Source organism: Hemicordylus capensis, chromosome 3 (assembly GCF_027244095.1).
Source record: "Hemicordylus capensis ecotype Gifberg chromosome 3, rHemCap1.1.pri, whole genome shotgun sequence".
Taxonomy (NCBI): domain Eukaryota; kingdom Metazoa; phylum Chordata; class Lepidosauria; order Squamata; family Cordylidae; genus Hemicordylus; species Hemicordylus capensis.
Window position 1 is genome coordinate 209,206,364 of NC_069659.1, and position 13,158 is coordinate 209,219,521.

The 13,158-nt window shown below is 43.0% G+C and overlaps 1 protein-coding gene across 17 annotated transcripts in view; it reads left to right on the forward strand.

Moving 5' to 3' along the window:
* ZMIZ1 (zinc finger MIZ-type containing 1) overlaps positions 1-13,158 on the forward strand; it is a 640,668-nt gene that overhangs the window by 109,532 nt on the left and 517,978 nt on the right. The gene's annotated exons all lie outside the window — the stretch shown is intronic.

Sequence of the window (13,158 nt, forward strand, 5' to 3'; positions counted from 1 at the left end):
ATTGAGTAAATCTGCATAATGTCCCTCATTTTGCGCCGTTTATTCTTGTCTTGCTAATCCTAGAGAGTGGCAAAAAATAATGTAGAGCTCTGAAGTTCTGCTCTGGCCACAATAACTGGAAATCATTTTCAGCCACCCATCTGGTGTTTTGAAAACTTGGGATTTAAGAGCTAGTATCTTGTTTAAAAATAAATAAATGAATGGAAGCTCAGTTCTGTGGCTAGTGCAACAACCTGTTCTTTTTCTGTGCTCTTGTAGTGTACACATAGCACTCAACATTACTGATGGCTGGTTAATGGACTGTACTTGTGCTGTAGTCCCCTTCTATATTTTGATTTATAGTTACTTAATTTTGGTAGCTTGTGTGGAATGTGTGTGTCTAATTTGTGAGTCACTAACTAACCCTCGTTGTCTGCAGAGCTGAGTGTTAGGGATGTGCACAAACCTGTTCAGAGGCCCTTTTATGGGCCTCCGAACAGGTTTTAAAGACCGTTGGTTCAACCCGTTCGAAGGCAGGGGGATACCTTTAAGGACTGGGTAGGGTGCACTGACCCCCTGTCACTTTTCCCCTGCCGGTGCTGCAGTTTAAAAGAGTCTGGTGGGGTGACAGCGTACCTCCCTCCCAGCCCATTGCCTCCTCGGATCAGAAGTGACCGGAAGTAGCCAGCAACTGGGTGAGCAAGCGTAGAGTGTATGTGCACATGCACTGGATACTTCTGGTCCGAGGAGGCAACAGGGCGGCAGGGAGGTACACTGCCGCCCTGCCAGACTCTTGTAAACTGCAGCACCGGCAGGGGAAAGTAGATTTATACAACATCATATTATTAAAAACATCTATACGATATAATATGAAACTCTGCTAAGTGTGGTTTTGTAAATTATTGTTTGCAGCTAAAACTAGGTCAAATTTGGCCTGACAAACCACAGCCCTGCTTTCACAAGAATAGTAAAGTGTTCATATATCAACTGCAACTTAATATGGATTCAGTTGTCAGTATACAGTTCCCACCACCTAAAAAATAAATATACCATTCACAGATATGCCTTGTGCAAAAATAACCCAATTGCCAGATGTGTTTTGGCCTGCTGGTCTTTTTCAACAGCACTGAGTTGAAAGAGAATCATTATAAGATCTTAGACCAGGATCCCTAGCACTATATACAATGGACTGCTCATGCCCTGGTGTACTCTTCCAGCATCATCCCTCCACAAGCCCTCCTGAGTGGTACGCTATCAGGTGCAACAATATTTCTTCCCATTTTTGAAGAGTGTATGTGCATGAATCCCATCCTTTGTATAGTCTTGGAGATGTGTCAAGTTTCCATTAAGTACAAACTATATTCTTCTGGGACTGCTAAATAGGGGTGTAAGATATGGACTGACAATACGTTTAATTGCAACAAAAGCTGCTTTTGTTTTTTAAAAAATTGCATTGTCCACAAATTATTTAAAGAGTGGATTTCCAGAGTCTGGGATGTAGTTAGATTATTTTATTTAAGCTAGAAGACAGAGTACAATTTTTTTTAAAAAAAATTGAACCCATTTATTACCATTTGTACCCATTTATTGCATTTTGGAAATAAAATACGATATTGACATGAGTGTACATTAATACAGAGAAACTACTACCACTACTATGGTGAATGTAACTACAAAGTAGTATTAGTAGTAGTAAAAACAATTTAGTGTGTTTTTGTTAGATCTCTGCTCTGACAAACATGTATTGTTTTCATTTTATTATTTTATAACAGCTTGCTATAAAACTTACAATTTCAGTATAAAAATTGACATTAAAACAAGCTTTGAGTTACAGATCTAAGGGATCCAAGCAGTGTTCTCTCTAATTTTTTTCATCTGTGTGTGAAATGAGTTTTGTTTTGGGCAGCAGTATCAAGGCAGTGTGTGTGCACGTGTATTCAGGATGCGGCCTTCCTGATCCAACCTGAGTGGAATCTAAATTTAACTGAGCGGACATCAAAAATTGTGTGAGCGCAAGCACATGTGCACACATTAGAGGCAACACTGGATCCAAGTAGCATTCTTAAGGTTTCATCCTCTTGCCCAGGTCCCTGTAGAAGTCACATCACTAAGTGAGAGGCAGAAAGAAATTTTATTTTTTTACATTTTTTTTATTTTTACGTTTTATATCCTGCTCTTCCTCCACGGAGCCCAGAGCGGTGTTCTACATACTTAAGTTTCTCCTCACAACAACCCTGTGAAGTAGGTTAGGCTGAGAGAGAAGTGACTGGCCCAGAGTCACCCAGCAAGTACCATGGCTGAATGGGGATTTGAACCCAGGTCTCCCCAGTCCTAGTCCAGCACTCTAACCACTACACTTGACTTGACTTGAAATTGACTTGAGCTCAAAGCACGTATTGCATACACAGGTTTCCAGGTTAAGTCTATGGTATCTCTAGTAATAGGTCTGGGGAAGTTCATAATATTTCACTGGCTATTAATGAGGCATTGTAGCTTTTTATTTGCAGGTCCTTAGTTTTCTTAATTTATTCCCAGCTTATCTTTTTATTGGTGTATGAAGTCATAGTGAAGTCCTTTCCACAAAGGTACATGAACTAAATCCTTCCTGCTCCAATGTTACCTCTGTCAGGGCCATCCAGCTAGAGCAGATGCAAAATGCCTTTTTAAACATCAGGTTTATGGAGAGTGCATTTCTCCAAATACAATGTTTGTGAGAACTTTGAGTGACTGATTACTTGGCGTCATACACTGGGTGAATTAAGATGATCAGTGTATCCAATTTGCTGTGGCTTATAACTGTTGTTATAGTTTCTTAGATACATTATCTAGCTCCCCAAAAGGCAGCTATCAGCTTCTTGTGGGGGAAAATATGAAAGGGTTGTTTTTAGTGTAACACAACTATGGTCCAGAGCTGCCAACTCCAGGAACTCCAGAAGTCATCTTGCAAAACCATCAGCAACCTCTTCTTCCCAAGTTGTACTAGGAGGCTGATGGCCTCTCTTCCAAATATGAACTCTCTCAGTTCCAGTGCTGTAGGCATTCTCCATGAAGCAGGGGAGATCAACTGGCCCATACCATCATTGGCTGGTGCTCACATCTACTTTGTGTTTCTCTTTAGTCTCCAAGTACTTTGAGGACAAGGATCCAGCTGTTTCTTATTCTGTTGTTGTTGTTGTTGTTGTTGCATAAACCACATTGTGAACTTTTTGTTGAGAAGCAGTATATAAATTGTAAGAGAAGAAGGGAAGGGGCTGCAAACAAAGCAGCCTGTTCTCTTCAACTCCTGCCCTCTTGAAATGCTTACGGGGTGGTGAGCTGAGGTGAACTAGGATGTTGTGGTACCTCAGGCATGCTAAAAAGGGGGCACAGGAAGCAGAAGTGAGGAAGAAAACCTTTTCCATTCCTCCGGAGTTCTACTTGCTTGTCCTCGCAGTCTCTCCTCCTCAATCCTCCAGTTCCCTCTCTGTCTTGCCTGCTCTATGGATGCATGCTTGTAGAACCAACAATATCATGGGAAGTGCAGGGTCAGTGTCCCAGCGCATCCCTGCTCCACTATATACCTTTTCAGTTCACCAGCAGTTCAGTCCAGTAATTCTCAAATTGTGTGTCCCAGCCCCTGGGAGAAAATTGCTAGTATACGACAAGCAATACAACAAAATTCCACCAAAAAATGGCTTGCAATAGGCTTTAAAGTACTTACCTGCAGAAGAGAAGGGGGTGGTTCAGACGTCATGCAGAGCCAAGATTGAAACCTGGCTTTGTATCTCAGTTTCGGGATCATGGACCCTCCCTTGCCTGTGTGAGAGCTGGAAGAACTCTTCTTCCAATTACAGTTAGAAGCAAACCAGGATCAGTTGTGATGTCCAAATTCACTCTGGCTTATTCAAATAAATATCCATGACCGGAACCCACAAGGATTGGTTGAGTTTCAATCATAGTGTATTCCAAGCACCTTGGTTAAAATAAACCAGGATTTATCACTTTGGACATTCTGACCAATCCTGGCTTGTTTCTAACCACAATTGGAAGAAAAGTTTTTCCAACTTGTGTTTGGGGCAGGAGACCGAGGAGCACATGCTTCCAAGGTTGAGAGATGGGAGTGTAAAACCAAGATATAATCTTGGCTCCATGTTATGTCTGAACTGGCCCACTGTCTGCTACATCTCTAAGGAGAAAATATCGGAGCACTGATTCATGTAGTCAGCCTGTGCTATGGGCCAGTAGTTTTGCTGCTTTTCAGCATTGGGTGTGATAGGATAGTTCGATCACAACAAATGTAGATCTAGTTAGTTCTCTGCATGAATCATTGCCCTAGGCTTTCTTATTTCCAATCAAAAGGACACCTAGACCAGGACATTGTGTATAAACTCAATGGACAGCCTCCTCTGTGGGCAGGTATTTTTCATTCTTTTTGTATTCCAAAATTAAATGTTTGGCTGTGAGAGTGAAGTACCCCTCCTGATTTTAATTCAGAACAAAAATGAGTTGTAGCTGACAAGCATTTGGGTAAACTCTGCAATAGCTGACCTGCTTGCCCATGAAACATTGATATTTAAAAGGGAACTTTGTTTTTACAAGTGGAAACTTCTCTGGAGGAAAATAATGGTCTGGAGGAAAATAATGGTCTATGTATTTTGTTGGACCACCCCTCCCTTAAACTATACATTTTGCACAACTAGCACTTCTACAAGTGGAGCTTCTTCCGTTTGCACAAGGAGCAGGAGGTGATTTTCACCAATATTTCCTTCCATCTGCAGCTATGTGTGCCTCCAAGCATGTCCTTGAGGGTTTGGGGACCTTCGGGAGCAGATTTTCAGCAAAGAGAAGGGGGATTGGTGAAAATTGCCCCTCCTCCCTTGCACAAGTGGAAGAGGTTCATGGAAATACTAGTTGGTGTCCAATCCAATATCTGTATTACTTTATTTAGTCTTCATTATAAAATTTATTTGTCAACTGTTCTTTACCTTACAAGATCTCTATGCTTTGATATAAGTGCAAATATCTAGTGTAGGAATTTAAATGGGGCTATATTTTATGACTGTTGCTAATTGTTGATTTCTTAAACATCTTATCTATGGTTTCTTGTCTGTCAGTGACTGACTTTCCCTAAAATGGTTTCTGTTTTGCTTTCTTTTCAGTTCTGCGCTATATTTCTTTGGTCCACCCCCCTGGACAAATCTCTGAAAACTGGTCCTCCTTCAAACTGTAACTGTCTTTTCTCTCACAAAGTCTATAGGTCACTAGTGGCATGATTTAACTTCTATATGCATTAGTTTTACACATCCATTTATTCATTTGCATACATTCAAAAATGTGGATATGCACATTCAACATTTTAAAATTAATCATGTGCACGGACCGGTTCGGAGGCCATTCTAAAGGCCTCCAGACTGGTCCGGACACGGGGTGGTTTTGGTTCGGGTGGGGGATTCCACAGGAGTACGGGGGGGGCTTTACTCACCCTCCCAAGAACGGCGCCGTATTTATGTGAGTAAGCGGGCGGCATGCCTCCCTGCCGCCCGCTTCATTCCCCCTCTCGGCGTTCCCTCCGTTCAAATTCTGAATCGGGCGGCAGGGTATCTCCCAGTCCCTGCCGCCCTCTTTAATGCCCCCGCTCGGCTGGCGGCCGCCCCATTCAAGCCTTCAAGACCCCTGCCAGGCCGGCCGGGCCCTTCCCTTCCCTTCCCTTCCCTTCCCTTCCCTTCCCTTCCCTTCGCAAGGGGGACGAGCGGCAGAACTCCCTGCCTTCCCCCTTGCCGGCTGCGCTGCAAATGGCTTCTAAGAAGCCTTTTGCACGCATGCGCGAAAAAGAAGCCTTTTTCGCGCATGCGCGCAAAAGGCTTCTTAGAAGCCATTTGCAGCGCAGCCGGCAAGGGGGAAGGCAGGGAGTTCTGCCGCTCGTCCCCCTTGCGAAGGGAAGGGAAGGGAAGGGAAGGGCCGGGCCGGGCCGGGCCGGCCTGGCAGGGGTCTTGAAGGCTTGAATGGGGCGGCCGCCAGCCGAGCGGGGGCATTAAAGAGGGCGGCAGGGACTGGGAGATACCCTGCCGCCCGATTCAGAATTTGAACGGAGGGAACGCCGAGAGGGGGAATGAAGCGGGCGGCAGGGAGGCATGCCGCCCGCTTACTCACATAAATACGGCGCCGTTCTTGGGAGGGTGAGTAAAGCCCCCCCCCGCTGTTATTTGGAACCCCCCACCCCAGTGCCGGACCGCAGCTCCGCGGTTCCGTGCACATCCCTATTTAAAATAATGTTGCCTTTCCCCCCTTTTTAAATCTGAAAAGTCTTTAAGTCAAATGACAGTATAAGCTTTCAGACATGGCATGAAACCAGAGTAAAGTAAAGTGTGCCGTCGAGTTGGTTTCGGCTCCTGGTGACTACAGAGCCCTGTGGCTGTCTTTGGTAGAATACAGGAAGGGTTTGCCATTGCTTCCTCCCATGCAGTATGAGATGATGCCTTTCAGCATCTTCCTATATCACTGCTGCCCGATATAAGCATTTCCCATAGTCTGGGAAACATACCAGTGGGGATTCGAACCGACAACCTCTAGCTTGGTAGTCAAGCCATTTCCCTGCTGAGCCATTAGGTGGCAGTAACAGGTTCCAATTCACCACTACTATGCTTACCTGTCTGAATTCAGACATTAAAGTTGGCCTCCTCCCTGAAGCCGCAGCAGCCAATCAAGATGGAGAGAGGGAGGTGCTTGCTTCCCTCAACTCTGGTTCCAGGGATGGTTGCCCTCAGTTCTGCATTCAGACATAATGGAGTTAGCCATAAACCAGAGGCCTGAGCAGTGAGCCTCACTTCAAACTGAGGGTTCAGACATGCAGTTACACAAACCCCGCCACGTGTAACTGAAGGTGCTGATTTTGATCTTTAAAGCCCTTAGCGGTTTGGGCCTGGGATACCTGTGGGACCGCCTGCTCCCGAGGGTTGCTGCCCTCTTGACGAGGTCATCTGAGGGGGCTTTGCTCCGGGTGCCAACAATGAGGGAGGCTCAGTTGTCATGCACGAGGGACAGGGCCTTCTCTCTTGCTGCCCCCAGACTCTGGAATGCTCTCCCAGTGTCTATTTGCTCCTCGGTCTCCATCACAGCTTTTAGAAAGAATGTTAAATTGTGGCTATTTACCCAGGCTTTTATTTGATTGTCTCTGCTGCTGCTTTGTGCTCTGTATTGCTTTTATGCTTGTTTTTTAAATTTTTAATCAGATTTATTTTATATTTTTAGCTTAATATTTTAATTGTGTCTTTTTTACAATCTTGTTTTTAAATTTTGCTGTAAACCGCCTTGGGATTGTTTTAATGAAAGGCGGTATATAAATTTAACAAACCACAAACAAACAAACTCTGGTTTCATAACCTGAAACTCTGTTTCATGTGATGTTTGAATGTGGCCTGTGAGTTGTGTGGACTACAGTTATCTGGCACTGGCTGAGTAGAATGTTCGTGAAATGAGCCTTCTGTTCAGTTATCTCTGCCTCTCCCCAGTAGGGGTATGCAGACATGTGTCCCCTGACATGTATACTGAACATATGGAGGGAGAATGGGATTGCAACCACTGGCCCTGCTTCAGGTATCTACATGTTCACTGTTAATATAAAAGGCACTCTATGCACAGAGGTTTTACCATGTGAAGGGAAATCTGGATTGCCCCAGGCTCCAGTTATACATGCACAGAGTCACTTGCACAGTGATGCTGCATAAGTGAATGCTGGGACAGCGCCAGTGCAGCATCCTGCTCTGTCACTCATACATTCAGTGAACACTTGTAAGGATAATGTCTGCCACTCTCAGCGCTGTAGTAAGGCTTTGCTCATGTTTTTTGTCCGGAAGTGTTATTGTTCATCCTCCTACACTGTGAATGTGCCGCTTGACTGTTTTCCTTCATTTTGGTTTTATTTAACATGAACTTTATTTTAATGAGAAATCAGGAGTTTTCTGCAAAGCTCCATGGTGTCTCCCCTCGCTCTTGCGCCCTCCCTAGCAAAGAACAATTCCCACCATCTCCCTAAGATGATATCTGGGGTACATTCATGCTGGGGATCTGCTTAAATAATAAGGGAGAGGTTATTTTCAGCCTCTGGATTAGATGCTGATCAGTATGCTGCTCCCTATATTATGTTAAGGGAAGTCACATAAAGTAGAACTACTGTATATATATATATATATATATTTGTGAACATTACACATTTATCTCCTTGGCAGAAGAAAGGGGTTTAGGCCTTTGTTCTGACTGTGTAGATTTTAAAGGAATATCATCAACTCTCCAACAGATTGCATAAACATTTCTTACAAGAGAGATTTGGGGAGCTGCAGTTAAGATTCCCATATTCCTCTTGTGCTTCGAACAGCTGGACAGGAATAAGCTTTTCAACAGCTGGAATCTTTCCTGGCATAGTACAGCATGGGCAGTCTTCTGTCTTTTGTTGAATCTGGCAATTGTTGTTATAATTGTTTCAAGCCATCACCTCTGAGTCTTTGCTTTCCTCATCTGCAATATGAAGATAAAACTGACACATCTTACTAGACTGTTGTAAAGACTAGTATATGAAGGATATTGAATAGTACTATATCAACCCTAAATACATGTTATGTGAGGAACCGGATTCAGATTCTTGCACAGCAATCCACTGGTGGCCTCAGACCAGTCAATCAGTCTTCCCTGCTACAAGAAAGATTCTAGCATTTGAGAATCTTCTTCCTGCCTGTGGAGAAAATAAAGTGGGATAATCTCCCTTCTGGTGTCTTTTGCTCCTTGATGGAAGAAGGGCAGAATTCCCTTCAGGATGTGGCATGCAAAAAGGAAAAATATTTATTTAGCATATTTGTATACCACCAAGAATGTATGTCTCATCGTGGTTTATATAAAAGTTAAAGTCTGCGTTTGGGACTCACCATCTCCAAATTTGTTTTCCATTGTTCTCCCCCAGGATTCACTGTGGAACTGCCATATCTTCTGTTTACTTTAAAGTATTTTTGTGCGGCCAAAGCCTTCAGTTAGGATAGAATCTAAGTATATAAATATATATAAATCTAAGTATGTAAATAATGAGTTTATATCTTCTTCTTTATATATATTTCTCTAAGGCATACTCGTTGCTAATCCCATGTATGTCAGCTCTTGCGAATGTTTGTGAGCAGCTGCCCGGATAGCGACGGGCCGGGGGTGAAAATGGTGGTGGTAGCTGGCTGGCTGGCAGGCAAAGAAAACAGCGGCAAAGGGTGGCAGGTGGGCAGCAGGCCAGCCAGCCAAAGAAAACAACGGCGGTGGCGGTGGGTGGGCAGGAAGAAGACGAAGGCAGCAGCAGGCAGGGGAGGAAGTCGGAAGGTGGTGCAGGCGGGGGAGGAAGGCAGAGGGTGGGGATGGGCGGGCAGGGGAATAAGATGGATAGGGGGTGGGTGGGGGGGAGAAGACAGACAGCGGGCAGGCAAAAAAGCGGCGGTGGGGGGAGAAAGCGGCAGCGGGCAAACTAGAGGTGTGGATGCTCTGTGCCCAGCCCAGCTAGTTCTTTATATTTCTCTTCATCTTTCTCTCATCGCTGTGTTTGTTTAATTAAAGATGAATTATTTTGAGAGGGGGGACCCATGGGAGGATTTATTTATTTATTTATATTTTTATTTTTTACATTTTATATCCCCGCTCTTCCTCCAAGGAGTCCAGAGCGGTGTACTCCATACTTAAGTTTCTCCTCACAACCGCCCTGTGAAGTAAGTTAGGCTGAGAGAGAAGTGACTGGCCCAGAGTAACCCAGCAAGTATCATGGCTGAATGGGGATTTGAACTGGGTCTCCTGGTCCTAGTCCAGCACTCTAACCACTACCCCATGCTGGCTCCACATATATATGTATGTATATTAATGTATGTATTATACTTGTACACTGCGCCAAACCTCTGTCTCTGGGCGGTTTACAACAACATGAATACATTAAAACAGACATAAAAAACTTAAAATAATTTACAACTACAAATCTAGTTAAAATGCTTGGGTGAAAAAATGCATCTTTAAAGACTTCTTTAAAAGTTGTCAGAGATGGAGAGGCTCTTTTTCCAGCAGGTAGCACATTCCAGTCTCCAGACAGCAACAGAGAAGGCCCATCCCTGTGTAGCCACCAGACGAGCTGGTGGCATCTGCAGACGTACCTCTCTGGACGATCTCATGGTGAAGAAGATGTTTTCTTAAATAGCCAGGACCTAAGCTGTTTAGGTCAGGTTTCAGAATTGACAATGCCCTGCTCTCCTCTCCCTTGCAAATTAACTTCTCCTCCCTAATTTTGGTGTGTTGTGATCATTACCTCTCCAGGTTAAAATGAATTTGAGTATCTTGCCATATTTGCTTTCAGAACCTGGGTTTAATCAGTGAGTCAGGTTAAGTTTGTACTCAGTTAATTTTAATGTGGGTTGGTGATGGTCACATGTAATGCTGAATCCAGATAAAGATGGTGTGGGTACCGTTTCCATGCAAGAGGGAGGGGCAGGGAGAGAACATATGCAGTGCATGATGTAACTGAATTCAGATCCCTGGACCTGGTCCAGTGTTGAGCATGAATTGTTGCATTGCAACAGCACAGAACTAAAATTTAAATGGGAAATGCCGTCAGTGGTGCTCTGTTGTGTGGCTACTATTCTGATTTATTATTTATACATTTTGTGAACACCAGATAGATGCTTGTTTTTCTGGGGAGCTGACCTGGATTTACTTTAATTAGTAGTTCTTGCAGGCAAAAACTGAAAAAGTGAGGATTCCGACCCATGTAATTATTGTGGCATTTAACCAAGGCTAAACCTCTTTTACCCCAGGGTCATTGTCATCATATATTCCTATATTATGCAACCAAGAGGCTGCAGTTTCTTTCTGATACGTTGTCATTTGCCTATTGTGAATGACTTCTGTACACTGATTGGAATGGTAATGGCGAATAGCTTAAGGCTGTAGGCATTACAAGGCTATCATGACAACTAGGCCTCCACACATTACACTGTTGGGTGCATTATTTATTTTATTTATTGTTTTATTTAACATATTTGTATACCACCCAAAACGCAAAGGTCTGGGTGGTTTCCAACAAAATAATAAAAACAACAAATAAAATGGTTAAAACATTACAACAATGTAATTTTAATTAAATAACATAAAATAACATTAATTAAAATAACATAAAGTACTAATGTAATAAGTGCATGTTTGCCAACATGTATCATACAAGTGTACTCATCAGGAAGCTGGGACTGGGCATAAGTTCCTGTTGGGCAAACCCAAGTTTCTCTCCATAAGTGTGGATGACATGGCCTTCTGGCTTTTAAAATAAATACATTTTAAAATAAATAAATCCTTAATGGTTCTGTCTATCCACAGCTATCAGTCATGATATCGAAACGGAATTCCCATGTGCAGAGACAGTATTCCACTCAATCAATGATGGAGCATACACAGGATCTAGTGAGGCAGTTTTTATCAGAGCCTGGCTTGCAACTACATAGGGACAAATATGTAGAGTATACCAAGTTAAATCTTTGGATCGGAACCTTGAGCTCACATGTTAATGTTGTTTCGTTTTTATGTATATATATATCCCGATCCCTGATCTGCTACTAGACTGTAGCAGAGAAACCATTTATGAACAGTTGGGTTTGATGAAAGTTCCAACGTGCTGCTGTTCTCTGGCAGAGCAACAATAGCCAACAGTGTGTGTCAAGGCCCAGTTCCTGGCACTGTTGTTTTGGCAATTGTTCTGTAGGGCAGGTGTGTGTTCAGAGATATGATTGAGGAGTTTGGAATACAATTCATCATACACTTTAAAAAAAGATAGAGGAAGCATTAGATTTTATAGCTTATAATTGTTTACTCAGTATAGAGCCACAGCCACAAAACTGTGATAAAAATGCAGAAGCAATGAGAGATGCTCTCTGTGGGTGTGCAATTGCATAGTGGTGCAGTGTCTGGATTGTTGGGCGTGGACTCTGGAAAACCCAGGTCCAAATCCCTACTCGGCTAGGAAGCTCACAAGGTGGTCTTGGGCAAATCACACTCTCTCAGCCAAGGCTACATATTGGGATTTCTGAGAGGGCAAACCATTGCTCTGAGCCTCCCAGAAGGAGAATGGGATACAAATGGAATCAATCAATAAATTTTTGAGGGGGAGCCATTGATGCTGCTTCTGCAGAATACTGTACTTTGAGTTGGTGCAAGAGTGAAATGTTCCACATCCTCTGGTTGAGTGCCATTGATCTGTTTTAAATTTTATTTTGTAACGTTGCAGCTTGTTAGCATTGCTTCAATTTCTTATGACCCTTAAGTATAAATTAGCAGCTCCCGATAGGATTGATGGTGCCTATCTGCAAAGGTGTGAAAGCTAAAGTCCACTACCTGTTATTGTTTGGAGTAGTCATTGCTGCAGCAAAGTTAAGTTTTAACTAGTGTTCTAGAATGGATAGTAATTTGGAAAGTGTATGAAATCACTGATGCAATCACAGGCCATTCTTTTTTCAAATTATTACATTCTATGATGCTGGCTTTCCCATTTTCAGAGTGAGCTTGTTTATGTATTTTTGAAAAAGCAAGGTTTTGTTCTGCATTTATGCCATCAGTTGTAAACTAATGATCTGCAAGTTGTAAACTAATGATACCTTTGGCCATGTAGTTCTGGTGTCATACTTTGGGGCTCTCATAGATTGTCCAGCAAATCTAAGTCCCATTTAATTTAAGTGTGTGCTTTTACCCACATTTACTGTGCATTATTGTCTGTTGCTGGAAGTGGCAGGAAAATGTTCAACACAATGATGTCCAGGCATTAGGTAAATTTCACCATAAATTATGGAGGGGGAGACCTTGAGATGAGGCTGTTGTTTTTGGTAGTAGACCACAGTTTGTTTTACAGTGCATATTTCCAAACGCAGCAAACGTGTGCACTCAAGCACATGGATCATGAAGGTATGCTTATCAGAGATTGGTTGCTTTTCCCTGCAGAGTGTATTCTTGGTGGCAGACCAGATTTCCTGTTGCATAATGTGGAAATGATTCTTAGTACAATGCATACTCAAACCTAGTTAGCATACCTGCCAACATGTCCCTATTCTCCCATTCATCTGAATGGGAAAATCGGGACATATTGGCAGGTATGAGTTAAACCTGTATTTAAAAAGTACTCGTGAATACATTGTTGTCTGGGTTAATTGCTGCAAA